The following is a 25527-nucleotide window of genomic DNA, read 5'->3' as shown; positions in this document are numbered from 1 at the left end:
TGGAACCAATGTTGGTATCCACCATCAGAGGCAATAGATAAAGAAAATGAGGTATACACACACAATGGAATGTTTTCTGCCAGAAAGACAGAGTCATGCTCTTTTTAGAAGAATGAGTGAAACTAGAAATAATCATATTAAGCAAATCAAGTGTGCTTCAAGACGATCAAAAGTATCATTTATTTCCACACATATGTGGATCTTATATTTTTATATAGCTATGCCAAATCAAGTATGTAAGGAGATATCAGTAAATGTGCTCAACAAATAACAAATACAGTATGGAAAATATGTTTCTGTAACACAGAATCATTTGTGATGATTTTTTTTTAAAGAAAAAATAATCACTGAAACCCAATATCTAACACATCTAATAGAATTATGTAAACATACATATTTACATATATATGTATGTTTACATATATAAATATGTATGTTTACATACATATATATAAATATGTATATACTGGAATATATGTACATATACACATATATGTATATGTGTGTGTGTGTATATATATACATACATATATATATATATATATATATATATATATATATATGTATGTATATATATATTCCAGTGATTTTCAACCTTCCTATTACATGGCCCTTTAAGACAGTTCCTCATGTTGTGGTGACCTCAACCATAAGATTATTTTCACTACTGCTTCATAACTATAATTTTAATACTGTTATGAATCATAATGTAAATAATTGGGGGGGTAGCAATTTGCCAAAGGGGTCTCACAGGTTGGGAACCATTGGTATGCATAATGGCTAATTGTGGTTGTCAGCTTGACACATCTGGGAAGAGGGATTCTTAATTGAGGAATTGCCTTCACCAGCTTGTCCTGTGGGCATGTCCATGGCTGTGGGGCATTTCTTGATTGCTAATTGATGCTCAATAACCAACCTCACTGGGGGCAGCTCAACCCCTGGGCAGGTGGGCCTGGGCTGTGTCATAAAAATAGCTGCTGAATGTGAGAAAGCTGGAAAGCAGAGTTCCTCTATTGGGTTCTGCTTCAGGCTCCTGCTCTGTGTTTCTGCCATGGCCCCTCTTGATGATGAACTGTAAGCTGTAAGCTGAATACACCCTTTGGTCTACAAGATGCGATGCTTGTGGTCATGGCATTTGTCTCAATTACAGAAAGCAAACTGTTGCAGGACATATAATTGAAATCTCTGATTTAGGTGGAATTTGTCCTTCGAGTTGGGTGAGAAATCATTTGTTTATTTTTGTCCTTGTGGCTACTCAGCTAGTCTCATACATATTATGAAGAAGGAAAAGGAAAATAACCAGTTAGTCCAGCATTTTGTTGTCTGACAGGGAGATGTAAAGTCTTTGAGATCTTGTCTTAAGTGCCAGTCTTTGTTGTTTATCTTTTGTCCATGTTTTAAGATTTGCTCAAGTTCCTTATTCACCAGAAAGGACCTTTCCTCATGAGCTATAGGAGTGCATCAGAATGGGAATATTCATACAATTTTTACTTTTACTGAATTTTTAGTATTTTATTTATGCTTTCATTTATTTTATGAGGCCAGATTTCTCTATATGGCCCATGCTGGCCTCAAACCCAATAGTATCATCCCTACTTTCCAAGGGCTAGGATTACAGGCTTAAGCCTCTGTAACAAACTCTATGTGTTTTATTTTGAAATAAATTCACTCATGCATGCATTGATATACATGCATGTGTGTATTCATTCATTAATTAACTCATGCATTTAAGAATCAGTCCTTCCATGTGCAGCAGTAACCAAAAGCTCCAAATTTGAAGTAGAGGACAGATTAGATATTCCATCACCATCTACTTCCAAACAGTATGGCTATAGCAACAGGGTTAGGGGCCCAGACTAGAGGATTGTGTGAATTTAGAGGCAGTAGGCTTCCCAGGTAACGCTGTGACTCAACCAAATATTAAGAATTAAGAATTCAGGTCACCACTGTAAAAATGAGGAGGGTTGTCTTTAATTGGCAAGGTCACTTGAAGAGCTCAATGAACTAAGGCAAGGAAGGCAGGATGCTGCTGAGAAACCATGGTCATTGCCATTAGAAACTCCTAGGCTTGTCAGACTTGGTGGGGGTTGGGCTTCTTGGTTGTCAGGTGGGGACTGAGGTAGTAAGGGTACACTAGGCAGTTGTCCGTGGGTAGTTATGAAACATGAACTATTCTATAAGGATCAATAAAGATTTCCTTCATTTTCTATCTATCCTAATAATGTGATTTTTCTTATTAATTCCCAAGCCCTGGGAAACAAAGGCTATGTCTGAACCTCATTTGTGCTCAACAGCCTCAGGGATGAAAAGAAAGTGACCAGGAAGGAGAAAGGGTGAAAGTCAGGATTGCCTGGAAGGGTATGTGCTCAGTTCTTTCCCTATGGCAGACAAGGCGAGTTCACTCACCCCACAAGAAAGTTGTGCTTGTCTCACTTATCCTCAAAATGTCCATAAAATATACAACCTTGAAAGGTATTCTTGAGTAAAATAGTCCAACACAAGCTAGCATTCATTCTACACACACACACACACACACACACACACACACGAAAAATCTATGCTTAAGAGCTTACTAATCAAAGCAGAATCATTGATGAGTGTTGACAGTTGACAATAAGTGCCATGAATGTCCCACAATCTGAAATGTGAAACACAAAAACTTACCCTGTGGCACAGCAACTTCTCACATAGAAATTGCCCTCTCTATGCTTGGTGCCATCTTGGCATGAATCTAACTTTCCACTGGTGACAAGTGTTGGGATCCTATCCAGAATAGCTCCTAGTGCCAACCTTCAAGGAGAAAAGCATGCTGGGGCTCGGGATTCGGGGGCGGGGTGCAATTACAAATCAGTGTAAGGAAGTTGTGGCTTCCAAAGCCTTCTGAGCTGGGCTGCTTCTCGGGGGTTTCTCGGTATCACTAATGACATCACCACCACACGGCCAGCTCCTCCAGAGCATCTCTTCTGGCTTCTGGTTGAACCGACTTAGCGAGAGGATATTTGAAAATGTTTGTGTGTGTGTGTGTGTGTGTGTACATGTTCTTAAGTGTGTTTATTACACATGTATGTGAATAGAGGCCAGAGGTCAATCTTCGGTTTCCATCTTTGGAAGCCATTTTTCTTGTTTTGGAAGCAGAGTTTCTCAGTAAGACCTGTAGCTTGCCAAGTAGACTACACTAGCCAGTCACTAAGCACATAAGCACCCTGGCATCCTCCTGTCTGACAGAGTTAAAAATAAAGAGACAAGACCAAGAAACAGCTTTTGAAAATGGACTTTTTATGATATTGTGGAAATTTGACTCAGAAAAAAAAAAAAGTCACTACAAATAAAAAGAAAAGTCCTTAGAATCTAAATCTAATGATGAGCCTGGCTCCTACTTCCAGAGTTGCCTGGAAGTTTCTGGCAGCTCGCCCTAGTTTCACAGAGTGGCTCTTAACTTTTATGCAAAAATACAGTCCGTTGTGTTCACCTGTGGGGCCAGCAATCAGGCTCCAAACATCCAGGAGGATCTTCAGCTTTTTGTCACAGGCCCGGGAACCCCTGGGGTAGTTTCTGCCCTCCTGTTGGCTCAGAAACTGCAAACTGGTCTTCATCTGAGTTCTTCTTTCAGCTCTCAGGCCCACCCGCTGCCCAGCTTCCGCTACTGGACCCTTGGCTGGCTGATCGCTGCTTCCTAAAATCTTAGCCGCTCTCCCTGAGCTGCTGTGTCCTCCCTGTGCTGCTGGCTTTTTCCCGTCATTAAGCCGGGACACGTCTGCAAACAGGAAACGAACTCTAAGCACCCAGGAGGCTCATTCCCACCTTCTCTCTGGTCCCTTCTTCAGGCTTTTGATTTCAGCCACTAAGTACTCTGGGGGTGTCTCTGCATACCTGACCTCCAGGGAACTTAGAGAGCCTTGTTTTTTAGAAGCCATTAGCATTCCACTGGTTGCCTCAAGGTTAGCTTTTCCTCCCACCCCTCCCCTGCTTATCAAGCACTGTCCCCTTGGGCTTCCTGCTTTGTTTTCTGTAGGGTCTTTTAGAAGTAGCTTTTATTGGGATTCTGCCTCAGGCTATCTTCCTAAGTGGCTGGACCTCACTCCTAAGTCTTCCTGGTTCCAGAGGCAAACAGCCAGTGGCCCGTCCTTTTGGATTTCTCAAAGGCTTCCTAACCCTACACACAAACTTTGCCCCGTTCTTTCTACTGCTGGTCTCTCAAAGTAAAACGCACCCACCTCCTCTCCCATTACCCAGACCTGTCACACACTACCATTAAAGCTCCAGGAGCCCAGCCACCAGTTGACACCTCATCTTTAAATAGGTCATACCACACTCTTAACTTGCTACCAAGCTCAGCGGTGTCTCCTACACAAGACTCCTCTAGAGCCCTAGTCTGTTCTGGACCCTTTTCTGTCAGCCTGGCCATTCTGACCCCAGTTTGCAGCACTTCAGTCTCCCCTCCTCCTTCTCCCTTTCTTCAGCTTTTTTGTTTCCTTCAGGAAGACGGGGGAGGGGCTAGTTCTGCTCTTGTCCAAGCTAGGCAACTGCACTCTAGGGCCACCCAAGCCAAGTTCCAGTTCTCATATGCCAGAAAAGAGTCTTTCTTTTCCCAGAATTCTAAAATCTAGTTCTTTGCCACCAGTAGATAACAGCACACTTTGCTGTGCTTCGGGAAATTTGTCAGAATTCTTGCAGACACAGTTTTTAAGTCCCCATGTGTGAAAGAAAGTTCCAGACAGCAATGTCTGTGTAGCTAATCTGGCTCAGCTAAGGACCTTCTGGAACACCGGTGCTGCGCTGTCTCCCCACTTCCAGGATATACCCTCTCCATGGGCTCAGAACTTCTCCAGCTCCGCTTCTCCTTGCTCCAGGGAATTCTGGGAAGGGAAGCTGCTGTTACCTTCAGAGGCCTCTGTCAGGTAACGCTTCTCCATTGCATAGCTAGAGCTGTGAGTTGGGTAGATCAGGGCTGGATTCGGGCTGGCTTGTCAGTTGCTGTAAATCACGGTCAGGCTGAGCATAAATGCAGGCTTTCTTTCCCAAATCCCCACCCTCCCTGGGCGCGCACAAGCCAAAACAAGATGTGAGGGTTTTCATCTTCCTCTCCACCGGGGTAAAGCTCCTTCAGTGGTTAGACTCCTGGTATGTAAGCACACCCACGGAAACCCAGGCTTCAAGTACCTCTGCGCGCCACCTCCCTCCACCGAGCCCCCGGGGAGATTTTGCAAACAGAGCCTTTCCGCACTGTCATTGTCGGTCCAACACAAGGCTTTGTTTCATCCTCTAACAGTCTTTCCTATCTCACTATTCAAATATAGACAACTATGCATGGGAATGTTATTATTAACAATGAAACTAGTCATTAGCAGTGTAAAGTTTCCTCCTAACTCTTCCCCCCCCCCGCAACCCCCACTCCTGGAGACCTGGAGAACCCACGCCTTTGGATCCCAGTGATGAGGGTCCACCAGGGCTTGCTGTGCTGAGTCTCAGGCAGTGGTCTCTGGTGCTCAAGATAACTTGTTGGGTCCATGGCTCAGGTAAGGTGGGAGGGTCCCCGGGACAAAGATTTACTAGGAAGTCATGGATGAGCACAGTAATCCTATCTCAGGAGCATTCCTGCACTGGGAAGAGTCTTCTGTCAACCTGGAGGAGCAGCCTCCAAGGAGCCTGGGCGTGGCCATCTGTATTCGTCCGCACTGGGTGGTCCTAGGACTCAAGGGACCTTTCAGAGCCTTGAGCTCTTTAGATTTTCCTTTTCTGTGATGTGGGATTGGAGTGTGGACAACAAGAGGTCACACGTCCTCAGCTCTTGGAAGCTTAGACTGCAGTGTAAGTACGGAAGGACAGCTGCAGCACATAGGAAAGGCTTGCTTGCCACAGACACCACGGTTTCAGAAGACAGATATTAATGCCAGGTGGGTGGATCAGTGTTTCTGTGCAGCTGGCTTGCTTTATAAACAAAGAGTGGACATGCCCTGGGGGCATTTCACCATGAAGGCTTCCTACAGTTTGGATAGAGCTCTAGAGTCAGATGGACACAGTGACTCTCAAGTAGCTTATCTTAAACCTCATTCAAACCTGTGCTTAGTAGAAGGCTGGCCTGGAGAAGCATTCTCATACGTACCTAGCTGGGTTTGAAAGCTGTCTTCTGGGTTTCTGGCTTCAGTGGTTTATTAGCCCTGTGAACCTGAGTGCTCACTCTGTCTCTTTGCTTCTAGGCAGGTGACCGATTATCAAAGTGGAGGAGCAGCCTGCTGTGCCTATTGGAGTGGCTCCATTGATTAGCCACACTAGGGGTTGTTTTCTCTTCCTTCCCTTCCTTTTCCTTTTCCTCCTCTTTCCTCTCCTCTTCCTCCTTACCTCCCTCGCCTCCTCTCTCCATCTTCTTCCTTTTCTTCCCCTCTTCCTCACTTCCCCCTTTTCTTCACCTCACCCTCCTTTGTCTCATCCTCTTTCTCCCCTCCCCTTCTCCTCCTGTGTTCTCCTCCTCATCCTTCCTGACTGTCCGTTTCTCTGTCTGTACCTTCCCCTCTTCCCTGTTGAAAGCTAAATGAGGATTTTGCCTCATCTATTGAATTCTAAGCATGCCATACCTTAGACTATCCTTAAAGTTATTTAAATGCAGAAAATTAACATATTTTGTTATTAACCCAACAAACTTTTATAACCTACCCAGAAATAACAGCAACAGAGGTCAAAGGGTCACTCTGAAAGCTTTCCCACTTGCCAGGGAATGTGCCCTGGCTAGGTCTGGGAGGAAAGGGAGTTTCAAATAAATTAGTCTTTTATGGATAGGGACCTCATCAGAGCTCTCTATAAAGTTCAAAGCAAAGGGTGCCAAGAAGGATAGTATGCCTGAGGGGATGTCCCCAGGGCAGGAAAGCCTGGGTAGCCACAGGCTTTTCAGGAAGCACACCTGCCTGTGATGTCCAAGGACAAGCTGAGCTATCTGGAGTCAGGCAAAAGCAGAGTGTGGTGTTTAGGGGCAGGTTCTCAGCTTTGAACGCTCTATCAAGTGCTTTCTGGGGAAGCTGGGGAACAACATCAAACTCATGATTCATTCTCTTGTAGAGTAAGAATCAACTTGCCTTTTCATGAACACCAGCATGTGGCACTACCCTTGGAGGATTACATCTTAGGGGTAAAGCACAGAAATGTAGCTGGGCTGAACGGGAAAACCCAGTGGCCAATTCCCAGGATACTCAAAGCTGAGAGAACTTCATTTCAGTCTCTCTGTTCAGTGCCAGGTACAAGGGGACCCCTTGAAGTTTCACTGAGAAAGAGCCCCCATCTCACCCCACCCAGGGATGGCATATTTGTCAAAGTCAGTGATTCCACAGCTCTGACCAGGCCACTACTTGGCTCTCCTTCAGTTCTCTCCATGTTCCCTGAGGAGTGTGGAGAACAACCCCGTGCCAGGTAGAAAAGAACAGCTGATTCCCAAAGACGAGCAATGCCAGGATAGAGCCAGTTTCAGAGCCATCCACCAGTCAGCCTCACAGACAGTGGCTGGCTTCTCTGAGGTAGGACAGATATCAGCATGGCAGCTAAACACAGTCTTCTCTTGCTTGGCATGTTACCTACAATTCATTTATGTATCAACAGTTGGCTAAACCTATATACACTGTTTATACAAGTGAATGTCCATTTTAGTCAGCAGAAACTTCAGAGCTCTAAAATGTGTGTGTGTGTGTGTGTGTGAAAGAGAGAGAGAGAGAGAGAGAGAGAGAGAGAGAGAGAGAGAGAGAGAGAGAGAGAGAGAGAGAGAATGATTCATTAATCCCAGGCTGGTCTCAAACCATAGGCGATGATAAATGACCTTGAATTCTGATCTTCCTGCCTCCACCTACAACACACTAGAATCGTAAGCATGAGCCCTTACCCCCAGTCTGTGAATGCAAGGGACCAAACCAGGGCTTCGTGCATGCAGAACAGGCACTCTACAACTGAGCTAAACTACCAGTACAAGGAAAATGTTTTTTAAAGAGCTTTTGTCCATCTTTCTGGGTCCATTCTGGTTTCTCTCAGCTTAGAGTTGTCATGGCTTTTTCTTAGTTATCTCTTTGCCCAAGCTGCTAAATGTAGCTGGTGACAGAGCTTGTGCTTTGCTGAATTTGTTAGAAATGAGATGACCAATAGAACCAAGGTGTTTGTTCTCAGAGAAGGAGAGTGACTAGAAACCCCATTGCTTCTTTGCTTTGCTTCAGCAGAGACCTTAGCAAGCTTAGCTTAGAAGCTAAGCTGCTGATGCAGACACCTTCACAGAGGAGGGGCTGGGAGTATACCAGCCATCACGGGAGCATCTCATGGTGACTTGATAAGAGCCCAGCTTCAAGACCAGGTTGGTTGAGTCTGGGTAAAAAAAATTCAACCTGTTGGATTGTCACTCCCCCCCCCCCCCAGGCCAAGCCAAGCCCTAGCTCCTCACATCCCATAGTGCCAAGATTTACTTGTGAATCGTATTGCTTTACAGTGTCCAGAACTTTCCACCTGTTAATGTTGCTTCTGTCACCCCTGGTCTCAAATGAAATTTTAAATTGATCCGCACAGATCCTATAGCCTTGACTCTGAATGCTGGTAGCCAGTCCCAAAGCCTGGCATTCTGCACGTTTAAGCTCTAGAAATTATTGCCAAAGAAAAGGCCTTTTTGAGACTTTCAGTTGTTTTGTTTTATCTCTAAATTTTATACATATTTTTTAGCAGAAATTTTTGTTTAAATAAATAGCTGCCATTTTACAAAGTAAGAAAATGCGATCCTGAACTAAAGTGAGCAAGGGGTGAATCTTCTCCCATTCCTTACACCAGGGAGATTCCAGGGGGATTTATCTGGGAGTTGTTAGTGACCTTTGAGCCCAGCATTTTCTAACACTGTCCACATGTTCTTTTGCCCTGATGTTAACCTCACAAGTCAAAGATGGTTGTCAGGGATGAGGCTGATGCCAGCCACACATCAGACAGAGGCAGGTAGATGCTCTCTGGTTTGTTTCTCTGTCTGAAGAGAATCCTTGCAGTCAAAGAGGCAGAGTTGGGGAGGAGTTAACATTATGCAGAGGACATTCATGATTCAAATCCAGACTTTGACATTTGCTCTCACTTGAACTTGAGGTGAGACCTGTGGCATTCTTTAGCCCTTGCAGAGGCAGAACAAGAAAAGCATCCCACTCCTATAGGAAGTGTGCTGCAAACATCATCACCTTCCATCTCAACCATTCCTTCTATATCACATTCAGTTCACACCCCTGAAGTACCAAATAACCACTCCTTTCTCCAGGGAGTCACTTGCGTTTGACATCCTACTCTCTCACTGTGATGCTCTAAGTACCTCGAAGGAACACATCTAACACCTCCCCCTTTGGCAACAGGCTTGTTGCACCTACTATGATGTCGCTAAGGTTTTCCTGGGTCCAAGAAAGCCTTTGACTTACGGCTGACCATAGTCTTACTGTCATGTAGGTTGTGACTGTCATCTGTCAGTGCAGTGGCAGACACTGGGCTATTCCCAGTGTCTGACTTTTTTTGAATAATGAAATTCTCAACACTACTTTTCATAGGCATGACTCTGGTTGGTTGGTGAGACCCACAGGAGGACAGGTTCTTAAGGTTCTGGCCACCATTATATACCTAGAATTCACATCAGAACATTGTAAGTACACAGAAATTCTTTGCTGAAGGAACATTTGTAGATGGAAGGGAGAAATGAAGAACTAATTACTACCCCACTACACATCGAGGATCATCTTTTTGCCTCCCAAGCACTGGGATTACAGGCACAGGGTACCACACTTAGCTCTTTATGTGACTATCAGGGATTGAATTTGGGTCTTCATTCCCTTCTTTTAAGCATTTTACCATCAGAGCCATCTCTCTGGTCCCAGAGATTCAACTCAAGTTCTCTTGTTCCGGTGACAGGCATTTTACTACAGGAAGCATCTTCTCAGCCCAGGGCATTGAATTCAGGTCTTCACATATTTTACCAGCTAGACTATCCCAGGCCAGTTGGGGTTGGCAAACACTTTACAGACTGTTTTTTTTGTTTTGTTTTGTTTTTGTTTTGTTTTTCAGCCTTGTCTTACACTTTTTACCACTGTTTGTGAAGTCTTTTATGGACTGATGTGGGAAACACCAAAGGTCGGCCAGACATGAAAGGGAGGGAAGGCTAATGTCCATTGCCTAGTTGCCTCAGATGACTTGAAGAGAATAATATTTAGCTAAAGTTCTTCTTTTATTTGAGATAGGTTTTGTAAATTTTAAGATTTTGCAAGCCTTGCAACTCCATTTTCTTTATATTACCCATATATGCATCTACCCTTGCAGATACTATTTATTTCCAAGTGTTTACTGAGTGCTTGCTGAATTCATACTATGGTTCATGGTGCAGATAAAGCTGAGATGTGGTTTACAGTGACCTTGGGAAAACAGCTGCAATGCAGAGATCTCAGGTGCTTTTTACCACTGACTGGCTGGGTGAGCTCAAGCAAACCATATTTACTCCCCTCCCCCAGCAGATGTGTGCATTTGTGTGTATGCCTGGGCAGTGTTGGGTCAGGGTAGACAAGGTGTAACTGTGGTCCAGGCTGAGCCTGAAGTAATAATGATCCTTTTGCCTCAGCCTCCTGAGTGCTGAGATTATAAGTGCATACCACCATGCCTGGCTTCTTCTTTTTTTTATTTTTTTTTATTTTTATTTTTTTAGGTATTGGGGATTGAACCAAGCCCCTTGTGTATGCCAGACAGTCTACCATTATGCTACAGCCTAGCTCCTTTCATTTCTGTGTCTAGGCAACCATAAGATTCTTTTTTGGTTCACTGGGGCCTGTCAAGGTTCTGTGATCATCCACAGACATCCACACAGGAAATGACAGCATCCAGACAGCAGCTTTTGCAAGGAACCACTCTGGTCAGAAATTAGCCTGGTGTTCATTTCCTGTTTTATTTTCTGTGGAAGTCACTCTTCAGCTCTCCTTTCATGGCTGTGGGATGGTTGGGTCATTTATGCATGAAGCACTTACCTAGAAGTAGCACAAAACGTCAATCATGTGCCTTCCCCCACACTCTGCCAGAGGGTCCTGCTACATAGTGCCAGGATTAATAGCAATGTTGACCTTGTGGTACACCCAGACCAGGGTATATGGTGTTCAGGAAGATGGCAGGTCTCTGTCTCTCTTCTGAATTATCTGGCTGAGCTCCTATGGGTGCTGAGTGAAGTGGCAGCTTCTGGCAGCCTGCTGGGTATGCTCTGGGTCCACCTCCCTCCTAGTGCCGTTGCTGCTGGAGACCTGTCTTTGCTGATGACTGATGGTTCTTTCTGTGGGTGTCACAAGCCAGCAATCCAGCCATATACCACGCAGTAAGTGCTGCATGCTAAAGGACAGCTTGATAAGAGCAGACCACAGTGTTTTCTCCACATGCCTTCTCATAAACATTGCACACGTACACTTACACAGGCCTGTACACACATGTATAAGCACAAACATATACGCACACAAATACACACACATACAATACCTATACATCTACATCCATGCATTCATAAACATTCCTGTATACATATAGAACACATGTGGACACATTTACACATGCATATACATGTACATGTATAATATATACACATCTATACATGCATGTGCAAACAAACATATGCATGTGTACATTTTACACCTATGTACACATACATATACACATATGCACATGCATGTTCACATGGACACACACATACTTTGTCTAGTGACTTCTCAACACAGTGTTTAGTGTACACGAGCATGTATAATACTTCTATGTAAGCTGGTGGTTGAATTCTCTCCTCTTTCCTCCTTCAGAAAGGCTGTAAAGTGAGGACAGCCCTGCCAGCCTTGGTCAGGTGACCCCTTACATTTACAGAGCCATATCTCTCCCTTTCTTTCATCTTGACTTAACTGTGTTTTCCTTTGGCTCTCAAAGTCACTTTTAAACCTTGGACTTAGAAGTGGAAATACTAGGAATGGATTGAGGAGACAGCTAAAATCCTTCATAGTAAGCTATAAAAAGACCTTATGAGCCTGTGCACGGTGATTTAAAAACATATTAATGGATTTGGGGAGCTGAACCTAGTTGAGACATACCATCTTGAACCTAGGGGGTCTCAGGATGAAAGAAACCGAGACAGAGAATTCACATCCTCTCATCCATCAGATCACTCTGTAAATTAAGATGCTGAACTGTCTGTGCAAAGTCTGCTGTTCTTGGCTCACTACAGAGACTGGACCCACAACTTCTCTTCCAAAGGATGCAGGCAATTTATTTAAGAGTCAGTGAAGGTAAGAGTCAAAATAATGCTATCCTGCCACCCACATTCTCTTGAATTGAGAGATGGTTCTGAGAGATGTTTATATGGGACTGGCTGAGGTAACTGTTCTGAGGCAGGAGGGAATGTCAAAGTTAGATTTAACAACTGTGGATTAAGTGGGGAAACTAAGATAGAATCAGAACACATCTGAGTACATGCGCTTGCTCCAACTTCAAACTCTGAGGGTCCCTATCAACAGCAAGTGGTGTTTAAGATGGACACTAACACACAGTTTCTATGCCGTCAGACACAAGTCTTTATTCAAACAACACTTCCTTTTATCTGGTGTTGCCTGAGTGTGTGGTCAGGCTGCTTTCCGGGGACTCTCCCTGACCCCAGCAGATTCAGAACTACAGGTTCCGAGACTTCCTGGGAGGGTCTGAACTGACCAGGAGACCTGCCACTCAGTACTTAAAGGGCTGACTTTGCAATACTACTTCAGCTGGGGCGTCCCAGAAGCAAGTGACCCCTAGGCTAGATGTAGAAGATCTGAATTCATGCTTCTCCTCGCCAAACACCATAAGTCTTAGGAACTTTAATGACTGTGGTTTGATGGGACTAATGAAAACTACCTCTCTGACAAATTTGGTGACATACTATCCTTAGAGGTTACCTATGAATTCTCAGGTACTGCATGCAAACTGCAGATATTTGTCACCTGTGGGGACCCTTTCCATCACTATAGGAGTGCACATGGATGTCTGTGAAGCAACTGCTTTGGGAGGCCGCCTTCCTGCAGGTGATCTTGTGATGTCACACAAGGAAGCCTTTGAAAATAATAAAGTCATGGAGAACTTTTACTGGAGCCGAATAACACAGAGAATGACCAGTAAGAAGGGCCAGAGTGTGCTGAGAAGGAAGTGGGATATAAGCCTTAACAGCAGTTAGTGGTATACTCTGGAGGAGTCTAAGGTAAGAGCTGTGGGAGGGATGCTTGCGGCTGAAAGAGTTATATATAACTCAGTTAGCAAGATAACTATGCATAGTGCTGTACAGGTAGGTTTTATGTCTACTTGACACAAGCTAGAATCATCAGAGAGGAGGGAGCCTTAGATCTAGCTATGGGCAAGCCTGTGTATTATTTTCCTAGTTTTTAAACCCACTTTTTGCTGGATGTCCCCTGTAGATATTCAGTCTTCATGGATTGTCGCAATGTCCTGGTAGGGGTCTGTGATTAATGGGGAAGTGTGCAGCCATTATGAGTGGTGTTGATGGTCCTGGGTTCTATAAGAGATCAAACTGAGCAAGCCACGTGGAACAAGCCAGTAAGCAGCACCCCACCAAGTTCTCTGCATCAGCTCCTGCCCCCAGGTTCCTGCCCTGTTTGAGTTCCTGCTCAAATTGCTTTTGATGATGGGCTTGTGGGTCATCACGACTCCTGGCCCAGGAAGAGAGAGTAGCCATGGCTACTGTGCACAGCCCTGAGGGTGTGCACAGGTGAAATGCGGAGCTGATGGGTGCAGGAGAACAGGGCTGATGAAAAAGCCTTGAAAGTGTGCTCTTGACATGGCCACGGTGGGGATGCGGACAAGCACCCGTGGAAGTAAGTTCCTTACATTTTTAATGCTTATGTGTGCGTGCACGTTTCTGTGCATGCTCTTCATGCATGTGCAGGCTTATGTGCAGATGTGTAGAGAACCATCTCCAGTATGGCCCCCAGGAACTCCATCTACCTCCAATAAGACAGGGTCTCTCACTAGCCCAGAGTTCACCAATTAGTCTAGGCTGGCTAGCTAGCTAGCCTCAGAAATCCTCCTGAGCCTAACCTTTAGCTGCAGGATTGCAAGCATGCACAATCATTTTTATGTAGATCCTGAGGGATCAAACTCAGGTCCTTGTTATTACAAGGCAAGTACTTTCTCCACTGAGTTACCTACTCAGGACTACCATTAATTTATTAATTGATTAATTAATGAACTAATTAATTCATCAAGAGATAAGAGTCCCATGTGGCCTGAGTTAACCTCAATGTTTTGAGATCAAGGATGGCCTTTAATCCCTCTTACCTCTGTTTCCTGAGTCCTAGTATGACAGGCATGCGCTACTGTGCTCAACCCGAAAGCCGGTCCCTAGAAACACACACTAGCTGCTCTGAGTCCTTGTGGTTAGGAGATAAATATTAGCAGAGATGAGGAACAGCAGCTGGGAAGACAATGAGCCTCACCAAGATCAATCAGGAAGACCTGTGATTTCTAATTGAGAGCTAAGGGACATCAAGGCTCTTTTCTTTCCCCTGTCTCTGAGACTTGAGTGTGAAAACTAAGGGGACAGGATGAGGTCCTAGTAGGAATGTCTGTGACTCACCTTACAAGTGTAATCCATTTGCAAAAGCATGATTTTTTTTAGCAGACTTCAGATTATTAACCCATGTAGAATTGGAAAAATTTGCATTTCAGGTCCTAATTTCTCAGTGATTTCTCATTAATGATCTTTTAAAAAGAGACCCCTACCAGGACATTGCCACCATCCATGAAGACTGAATATCTACAGGGGACATTCAGCAAAAGGTGGGTTTAAAAACTAGGAAAATAATGCACTGGGTTTACCACTCTTGATGGTAATTCAGAAGATGATCAGAACAGTTGACAATGCAAACCTTTCCTTTGTTGAATCTCAATACTGCTCTGGAGCCTGACTTAATCACTAAACCCATCATCTTAGCACCAAAACTTTGTGATAGTGTTTTTCCCATCTGAGGTGATGACACAACATGTTCATCTAACTATGAAAGCAAGGGAGATACAGGGTGGAGCATCCAATCTTGACATCTTCATCTCCATGTGTTAAAATTCAAGATCACTTGTCCTCACCTCTCTAGTCACTCTCCAAGTTCCTTGCATTACTGCATAGAGCTTGCTTATGTTTTTAGGTGTTGACTTATCCACAACCTCCCATATTGAAAGCTATCTTAATTTCTAATTCTGTGATGTCATCGAGGTACACACCTGTATGTTCGTCTGAGGACTTTGAGTGCTTAGGACTTGATGTTGCCACCTAATGCTCCAGCAGCTTATCTGAAAGTTACTGAAAGTCTTGCATCCATTAGTTTGTGGGGTTTTTTTCCCTCTCCTTGGGGAAGCATCTCCTTCATAGTCTTAAGCCCCAGTGTTACTGTGGCATCAAGCAGTAGCAGTTCTGAATTCTCTAAGACTACACGTTGCCTCTTCCAGGCCTCACACTGCTTCTTCAGGGAGGATGGTATAAGTGATGGATTGCAGGTTTGGTATGTGGCAAGCAGTAGGTGTGTGTATCATCTCTGTATATCAGTATTGGGGACCTGGGGGTTTCCTCAGAAACTGAGCACTTTGTGAACAGACAAAACCACCAAGGTCCATGACCCTCATGACGCTTTATTTCTGTGTTGGGTTTCCCTGGCTTAAATGTGGGTTTAGTTCTGCTTTATCTGACCTTACCTCATGGTTAGCAAACTGAAGCCTGATGGGAGGCCTGTTGAATAAATAAACATAGGGAAGACTGAAGTGGCTCAAGATTCTTCAGTGTTTTTTCTTTCTTATTTTTTTAAATCCACCTTTAAAATGATTTTAGTTCTTGTCAAACTAGCTTAATATCACATCAATTATCGTTGAGATTTGTATGAGGGTAATATACTAGTAATTTAACTACTTTTGTTAAGTACACTGAACATATTTTATGTATATTAATTTTATATAAATACATATATACATATTCATGTGCATGTATGTATGTACAGTTATATAAGTACTATATGTCCATGATCATACTCCACAATTGTGAATTAAAATTTGAGCAGTTTTCCTGTCTAATTGAGCAGTAGCTGACTTTTAGAAGCCAAGCCCTGCCTCACCTCCCTTCTGTAGACTTTACTTCAGCAGCATTTCCTCAATCGATCTCTGCTGCCTCAGTTTGTTCTTCTGTGAAAGGACAGGATTATGCTGACGGAGGGCTTGGCACAGTGGGTAGTGCTTGCTATTCATGAGAACCTAACTTCTATCTTCACAACCCATACTTTAAAAAAAAAAGGGTGAAGAGATGGTTATGAGCACTGGCTGCTCTTCCAGGGGACCTGGGTATGATTCCTTGAATCTCATGGTGGCTCATAACCATCTGTAACGCTAGCTCCAGGGGATCCAACTCCCTCTTCTGTTCTCTGAGGGTGTTAGGCATGCCCATGGTGTAGGAGTGCACACACACACACACACACACACACACACACACACACACACACACACAGGCAAAACACAAAAATGCATAAAATCAAATAAATAAATATTTAAAATCTAAAACAAAATTTAAAAATCTTAAAGAAAAAAATCTTTAAAAAAATTAAAACATGTTGGTTTGCACTGGTAACCCCATCTATGAGAAGTGACAGATGCTAAGGCTCTCTGGCTAGTTAGCTTAGTCTCAGTGGTCAGTTCGAGGCCAGTGAGAGACCTAGTCTTTAAAAAAAAAAAGGTAAGGTGGATGGTGACTAAAAAATGACCTATGGCTTCACACGGGTGCATACATCATGTGCACGTGCACACAGGAACCAGAACACACACAGAGGAACACCTGTAAGTGGCAGGATTAAGCTACATGGTTAGTTTTGGGCTGCTTTATAAGGCTCTGCTTTTTTCCCTGCAATTTTAGCTTGGCTTTCCAGCTTACTAGGTGTTGGTAGAGGGTCTGAAGCCCATGTGGGATGCCTATGAAACTCATGAGGAACTTCCACTCAACGCCAAAAATGTCTTAATTACTCTCTGTCTTCGAAAATATGCTTCCCAGTGGACAGACATTGGCAGAGGCTGCTGGAGGGAGAGATCCAGAGAGAGGGTGAGCAGATGATGTTGTGAAAGCCTTGTATCTCACATGCAATTATTTTCTGTTGGTTCATGCATTTTTATCCCCTAAACCTGTTTCCCTAATTAACCAAAGAATCCTTTTGGCAAATACAGACCATGCGGAAATGAGAATTAATCAACATAAAATTGAAAGCTGAATGTGTAGAGTGGGCTGGGGCAACTCGGTGACCACACACAGGTGTGTCTTTCTCCAAGAACCAAGAGGTTGTCCCTGCAGCTGCACAGAGCCTTCGGCATGGTATGCCCATTAGTGCTAAGCCATTCTACCTTGGATCTGATTAACTATTTAGCCAACAAGACACTCACTGGCTTGATTCCCTGCCCCTCCCTGGCCCAAGAACCAGTAAACCATAAAAAGTCAGATATGGATAAAAAGTCTAATAAGGTATGGGAGACACTGCATCATTTTTTTTTAATTTTCTGAGACCAGTTTCTGTCTTTGACAGTGATGCTTATCTTTCTGTTGGTAAAACAATATCTACTATTCTTTTAGAGACTCCCATGGATGCTCACCTGCTTTCCCTACCAGTGAATTCCATTCTTACCATCTCTCATCTCCTTGATGTTCTGATCTTCTTTGAGCATTGACCTTATTTAGAGGCTCTCTTCATCTACCCTCCATCAGCTGTTCTATAATAAGGTCTCAGCTACATCAGCCTCACAGCCTCTTCAGAGCTCAGCTTCAACACATAGGTGGTCTCCTGCCTTGCAGTGGGTACCTTCAGGGCTCAATGAAGCCACAGGCATGGGTGTTGCAGCTAGATAATACATGACTTCCACATCCTTGAACCAAGGCTTGGGCATGCCACATTACCCTACCAATGTGACAGCTAAGAGAAAGATACCCCAAATCAAAATCTCCAAATCCATCACTGTGAGGACAGCTGGCTCAGTGATATCATCTACAGACCCTTTTCTTTCTTCACATCTTGCAAATAGCAGATAACCAAGGTAAACTGGGACAAGGACAGATATCATGGGCTGCTGGAGTGCCCAGTAAAGGTCTGTGGCCCCTGATCTGTCTTGTGCACCTGGGCTTCACACGTTTACTGAGCAGGCTTTGATTGTTCCAAATCTGGCCTTTTCCGTTCAGGACACTGCTGTACGTAACAACAGAAATAGATTCAAATTTAGATGCTGTCACAGCATTCGGAAATAGGATGTGATGGACGGGAGACTCCTTTGTTTCTGTCATTCTATGTGAGCATCCTGTTTGTGTGTGAAATTTAAAGTAACGAAATTGAGAGGTGCAGGGATTTTTCTTTGGTAAATGTAGATAGCCCCCCTTTCTCTTTCTTTCCTTCCTTGGTTTTTCTTTATCCTTTTCTTTCTTTGTTTTGTTTGTTTTGTTCTGTTTTTGTATCTCTTGTAGCTAGCTATCTTTAAGCTATCTTTAAACTCATTGTTTTGCTGAAGATGACCTCGAACTTCTGATCTTCCTGGTTCCACCTCCCAACTTCTTTGTGATGAGATTATAGACTTGCACCACCATGCCCAGCTTTATATGTGCCAGAGAGCATACCTAGAGTCTCATGCATGCCAATCAACCCTCTCCCAGCTGGGCTATATGACCGGGTCTTTTTTCTCACATAAAAGCTTCTACTGAATACATACACCTAAAGTTAAAATTCACTCTTCCTATATAATCCACTGTTCATTTTAAGTGAATGGATGACTCTAAGGTGTGATAACTACTCTTGGTTGTTAGAGGATAGATAGGGAGGCCAACCTTGTCATCTTGAGGAAAGGGTGCCAAGGAATGTGGGTACCCAGTATTCTATAGCATGGGTGGCAGGAAGATGTCTCAGGACTTCCTCTACTGCTCTGGGGATTGCGGGTTAGTTCACACTGGAGGGCAAAGGTCTGAGCTCATTCTATGTCTGTCTCCAGGCTTTCTTCTCCCTTCCAGTCAAGAAGCAGAATGCTGGAAAGGAAAAACAGCAATGAGAAAAGAGCAGAAGTCTCAGGTTCGCATGGAGTTGGCTTTAGTTTCTAGTCCCACTGAGTTCTGTATGTAAGAGTTTTGTCTTGTGTGTTTCATCTGCATTTACATACTGAACACTTATATACCCTTTCCTGAATATATGCATGCACATATAAAACACAGGTTATACATAATTGTCTGATCGAATCTTATAATTTTCTAAAATCAGGCCCAGCTCTCTTTAGGCAAACATGGCTTGATTTATAGTTCAGTTGAAGATAAATTATTTGTCCTCAGAGCCAGAGTGAAAACATGTCCTCCTACTCCAGCTTTGCTCTTCTTAACACATGCTTTTTATCAAGAGATTCTGCCTTGCCAAAAAATTCTTATTTTAAAACTTGGCTTTTTATGCAGCCAAACAATTTAAACATGTGGGCAAATGGTATCAAGGCATATCCCCACCCCTACCCCCATAACAAAATAATAGCTCGTTTGAAAACTTTATTAATTCCAAATTTAGCACAAAATCTGGCAAGTGGCACACTTAGCCAACCACAGCCTTTGCTCTGGGTCTGCTGTAGGGGAAGGGTCTTTTGTGATCCCATGTAAAGGGGGAGGTGTGGTGATCCCAACTTCTAAGAGATGCCTTGTTAAAGGGACAGGTAGACAGCAGAAGACCCAGAACCTCAAAAGGGAAAGGACTTTGGTTTGCTCATTTGCTGCGTGTGAAGGTCACTTATTTCTCATGCACACTGATAGAGAGAAGTACAGGGAAGCATATGTATTCCACCCCAAACAACAAATGTCTTTTGTCCCCCTCTGGATGCAGGTGTTACAGGGATTTCTGCTATTTCTGCCTTTTCTCTTCGAATTTCCCAAATGATTGGCTACGAGCAAGTTTTCCTCAGGTAAATATGTTGCTGTGGTTAAAGCAAGACAAAGAACAAAAAGCTTGTGCAAAAGTGACTTAAGTGAGAAATGGCTTATTTTCACTCAGGTCCACGTTACAGTCCAACACAGTGAGCACATCCAGGAAGTCCCAACAGTAGAATTTCTGAGGGAGGGGACACATCATACCCATTGCTAAGAGCAGAGAGAAAATGAATGGATGCCTGCAAATCTACTGAGTTGGCTTGTTCCTCTTCTGGTAATTCAGGATTCAGACTCTAGAATGGTACAGTTCATATTGGGTGGGTCTTCCCATCATCAAATGATCTCTGTCATGATGACAGGCTAGCCTCCTCTAAACAGTCCCTCATTGCAGTTCCCCTCTCAGCTGATTCTAGATTGTGTCACATTGACAATGAAAATGAACATCTGCTAATTCATCCTTTAAGTCACCCTGAGAGGTGGTCACCTGGATTTCACCCTCTCTCTGAACAATTCTTTGCTTTTTGATGTTAAATGTTTTGTGAGAAAGTATAACATTTATTCTTCAAAGAGATTAAAAAACCACAAACGTCTAGAAAAATCTAGAAAGATGCTGTTGTTCGCTGGGTTTCCAAGTGCTGGGGGGCTGATCACAGGGTCCTATACATACCACTGAGCTGTAAGTTGTGTGTCTCCCTGGACCTGTGTGTGTGTGTGTGTGTGTGTGTGTGTGTGTGTGTGTGTGTGTGTGGTGTATCCTTACTCTTATTTTGATGGGTGCAGGTATATGCACACGCATGTGGAGGGAAGTTCGAGCTGACCTCTGCTGCTGTTCTTCAGAACGCCATCCACCTTTTATTTTATTTTATTAGCACTTTGGGTGTGTATGTGATGGATGTGGGGGAGTGCATGCTAAGGCTAGAGGACAGCCCTTTGGGGGTGGGTCTTTCCTTTTATCTTTAGGTGGGCTCCTAGCATTGAACTTCATTCACCAGGCTTTCAGGTCAAACATGGTTTTCCCACTGAGCTCTCTTTTCAGCCTCACCTTGTGGGTAGCTCACTTGGCCTGAGCTTCACCAAACAGTCTGAGCTGGCTAGCCAGAAAGGCCCAGGATCCACCTATTTCTGTGACTCCAGCATTGGGATTACAAATGCAGGCTACCACACCAAGGTTTTCCATGTGTTCTAGATCCTCATGGTTTCATGACAGGCTGTCTCTCCAGGACCTATCCCTTAGTTTTAAAAACAGGATCTCACTATAAGCCCAGGCTTGGCACTCAACTTGCCATCCCCCTGCCTCAGCTTCTTGAGAGCTGGAATGACAGGTGTGTACCACTGTGCTTAGCTATGACAATGTTTTGAAACGTCAGCAGCTCATCAGACTCTTGGCTGCTGTCCCTCCTGCAGACGTGTGAGAAGTGCTCCTGGACACTACTGAGCCTAACGGAGGCAAAGGACATTTTTTCCTTCCTTTTTTTTTTTTTAATTTTTTTCTTTTTACTCACTGAGTCACCCACTCATCTTTTTCTATCCAAACCACTAAGTAAACTTGCCCTACATTTGTCCTTTTAGGAAAAGTAATTGAGAAGAATCCAAAACAAATGAACCCACAGACACAGCTCTCACAGAACCTCCTTGTCCTCCTCTGTCACATGAGCAGCCCATGACTTCCCCGCTCAGAAGGGAAGCTGCATTCCAGCAGATCTGTGCAGAGGACCAGCAGCCACAGTCCCTCAGGGAAGAAAACACTCCTAATCTGGCTGCAGACACACAAATTTGTGTGTCCATAGAAACCCAGGCTCTCCTATTTTCCCTACCCCTTACAACCATGGTTCATTGTTAACCAGTTCCCTTTCTTTGCCTCCCCTCAAGGTAGATTTATTAGCACAAATATGTCATGTAAATGATGATTTATGCGCACCCTGAAGTCCCTGAGAAAACATATTGATTTCTCAGGACTCCCGCGCCCTGTTGCAGGGATTTCTTGGGGGGGATTCCAATGAGCTGACTGAATTAGAGGTGAATCCATCGACCTTGCGAGGCTTCCCGTTGTCACCCTTTGTGCACACCCACCTTTGCAACACTAATATTTTGTTGTCACTCCTTGCTCTCGTGCTTCTGTGTCACATCCTTCAATCAGTGGGAAGAGCAAGCCTTTCACATGAGCTCATCAGTAGGGAGCAAGCCATTACCGGAGCATCTGAGAGGCGAGGAGGAAGAGGAGCCCACACTTAGTTTGTTCTGTTCCCCGATTCTGCTTTTATTTCCAGAAGACAGAACTTGGATCCACTGGACTGGATGAAACTATAATGCAAAAGAGCCCCTGGAGCACCCTGCTCGGGTATTTCCTTTTGTGAGCCAAAGCAGAAGGAGAAGGTACAGCCACACCTCCGTCAGTAGGAGCCAGGAATGAACAAGGGCATCAAGCAGGAAGCAAACAGAATTTCCAATTATGTTTACTTGCAAAGGCATCTGGGCCCTGCACTTTAAACATCAATGAAGGAGCCTTGCTTTGTCTGTGGGCCCAGGAGAGGGCCTGAGGGACAGGAATCTGATCAGAGGCATTGATCTCACCTATCTTTCTCATAATACTGTGCTCTCCAGCTCCCAGAGAATTTTACATTCAAAGTGGGAAAAATGGAGTTATGTGACCCTCTGGGCCAGAGCCCTCCATCCTATTGACAACTGCCATCAATCTCCCAGAGTCTCACCCCATTTGCTAAATCACAGTGGCTCCCCTGCAGTCACACGGCCATCAGTGGCAAAGTTAATTGCAATCAATAGACCCAGCATTTTCCTTCCCTACCCCCACCCCAGGGTAAATCTTATCTGCTTGGAAAGACAAGGGGCCAGGCCTCAGTGCACAGATTCTCAGGGAAGAGGAAGGGTTATCAGAACTCTTGGCTTTGAGTCATGATTTACTTTTTTTTTTTTTAATTAAATTTTCCGGTGTAAGAATTGAATTGCAACATTTTGCCTCCCTCCACCCACCCTTCTTTCTTTCTTCCTGATGTTGGGAGTGAAACCCATGTTTTAACAGATGTTAACCAAATGCTCTAACCACTGAGGCACATGCCCAGCTCAACATCTTGTTTTACTGTTTTAGCAACTTTTTCCCCTCATTTTTTTAATGTTTTTTTCCCCCATAGATTATAAGTGAATATAAAACTCACTAGACAAAATCATGGCAAATCATTGTTACAATGAAATAAAATATGGACTGCTGTCTGTGTGTGCCATATCTAAGAGGCATCACCACCCCCACCAGGACTTCTCCGGAGTTCCTACAAGTACACAGGCCAGAAAACAGCATATGATGGCAAATGCCTGTCAAGGGCTCCATGCTGGTCACACTTACAAATAGGGTGGATGTTCAGCCTGGAGCTGCACTGGGCTGTTTCTTAGGTTAGAGTGTTTAACCCTAAATGCAACATTTGGAGAATCAAAGAAGTGCAATCTTAGTTCTTAGATGGATGGGTGGCTATGCTTTTTGAAGTTGGAGTGACTTAACCTCTCCCTGCATCTCTGTCTTACCCTCTCTCTTATCTCTTTCAAGTGGGGAGAAAGCTCATTCATGTTTCAGACATATTTAGGAACTGAAGAGACTGCTAAAGTGCCTAGCATATAAACCCGACAACCTGTGTATAAACCTGGGTGTACCTGAAACTCCAGCCAGACTAGAGACCCTTGGGGCTTTTTGACCACCCAGTCTAAGCTAGCTGGTGAGTTTCAGACTAAATGAGAGACCCTGTCTCAAAAACTAAGGTGGAAAGCAATAGAGTAAGACATCCAATATCAGCGCCTGGGCTCTACATGTATGTGTACATACATGTGCACACACATGTTGTGGGCACATCTTTTAGAGAAGATTGTCATATTCCGTTTTCCTTGAAGCTGGTGGTCATGCCTTCTTTCTCCTTTGTGAGTTTGCATGCCGGTTGAAGAAGATAGGGCAAAAGCTTTAAGAAAACTACAAGCTGCAGCTTGCATAACCTGCAAGATGGAGACTTTCTACAGACAATCTGGACTGGTGCTCAGGTCCGTGGGCCAAGGGATGCTGTAATTAGTAAAGTGCCCCTCTTTCCCTGGCAGCTTCTTCCCACCATCCTGTCAGTGCCTATCACTGATGTCTGGAGGATGCATGCATGGCAGGCTTCAGGCTGCCTGACAGGCGCTTTGCGGGGAAAGCTTTATCTGTGCAATTGGTCCTTGGGGTAAAGTAGGAGCCTGTCAGGCATGCCAGGGTACATGGGAGAACTGGTTCAAGTGGAGGGAGAGGTGTATGTACAGGCCTGGAGGAACTGGTGCGGTGGGGGGGGGGGCGGGGGCGGGGAGAGACTGACAAGGTGGTGACTGGGGCTGGGTGGGTGAGGAGAGTTGTGGACTGAGCCTGGCAAATATCAATTGCATTTTAAGTTCCTGTTGTCTTGACTTCTCTGCTATGAGAAGTACAGCATTCCCTGCTAAGATAAACCCCTCTCCCCTGGGTTGCCTGTTGTCAGGTTATTTTATCCCAACAACTAGAAAGAAAACCAGGACCCATGTGAACCCTTTCAACTCTTCTTTGAGAATCATCTCCTTACAGTGACCGATCTGAGTTCTGTAAAAAGAGTAGCGTATTTGATGTGTGAGAGAAGATTTGGTTCATCCTATCTTATGTTATTTCCATCCTTCAGATTTCTGCATGGAATATTTTCTTTTATACAATTGGTTTTCCTTACAACTCACAGGGTGTTGCAAAGAGTTTGTTGGTTTATTTGAATGATATTGATTTAAATTAATTTTGTTTAATTAACAAGATCTGAGTCAAGGCCTGGGGATCCGGCTTGCTGTGGTCAGCTGGAGACTGGATCACACTCCCATCACCAGTTAGGCAGAATGCTCCACACCTGGAACATACTGGGTCTCTGCAAGGACACAGGAAGCCAATGTTTTCTGCTCTGCTTTGTTTAACTTTTAATTACAAGCAATATTTTAGGTACCGTACAATTATAATAAAATCCTCTGCAATTTTTGAGCTGAGTCTATCATTATTCTAATTTTGTACGTTACAAAAAGCAAGACCCAGAGCGGTAAGGTGCTCAGAGAAGTACTGTGCAAGACTGACCTACAACACCCGCTGCCTTGTTAGCTCTGATGACTGAGGCAGGTAGGATAGCTAGGGTAGGGTAAAAAGTGATAGAGGCAAATAAGCTGGACTACAATACAAAGTGCTCATTTTTTCATGGGACAAGAGCACATAGCCTGCGTTTATCAACAGTTATCTGTAATATTTGCAAATGAAAAGATTAAGGAGTTATATTTAAGCCTGATTTTATCAGTAGGGCAAGCCACATAGCTTCTCCTTGGATCAGAGAAACCATGTGTTTTTTTAAATAATATGAAAGCTGAGAAAGCAAAACAAAATGCAAACACACTGTGCTAACGTAAGGCGATGGGTTTGAATTTCTTAGAACTGATTACTCCAAAAGATTTGCCAACACTCCTCAACATACAGAAATTATGAACAAGCGTTGAGTTTTTTTCTTTTTTTCTTTTTTTTTCTTTCTTTTTTTCTTTCTTTCTTTCCTTTTTTTCTTTTTATATATATATAAAAGATTGAAGTT

The 25527-nt window shown here is 43.9% G+C and overlaps 1 long non-coding RNA gene across 1 annotated transcript; it reads left to right on the top strand.

Moving 5' to 3' along the window:
• The first annotated feature begins 666 nt into the window (after positions 1–666).
• Positions 667–24211, top strand: Gm52005. Its single transcript, XR_003950271.1, has 4 exons — positions 667–4898; positions 19018–19094; positions 19881–19959; positions 22192–24211. It is a non-coding gene; the product is annotated as a predicted gene, 52005 (long non-coding RNA).
• Positions 24212–25527: the final 1316 nt, after the last annotated feature.

Source organism: Mus musculus, chromosome 12 (genome assembly GCF_000001635.26).
Source record: "Mus musculus strain C57BL/6J chromosome 12, GRCm38.p6 C57BL/6J".
Classification (NCBI taxonomy): Eukaryota; Metazoa; Chordata; class Mammalia; order Rodentia; family Muridae; genus Mus; species Mus musculus.
The sequence above is the reverse complement of the archived record's forward strand: the minus strand, read 5'-3'. Positions and strand labels throughout refer to the sequence as shown.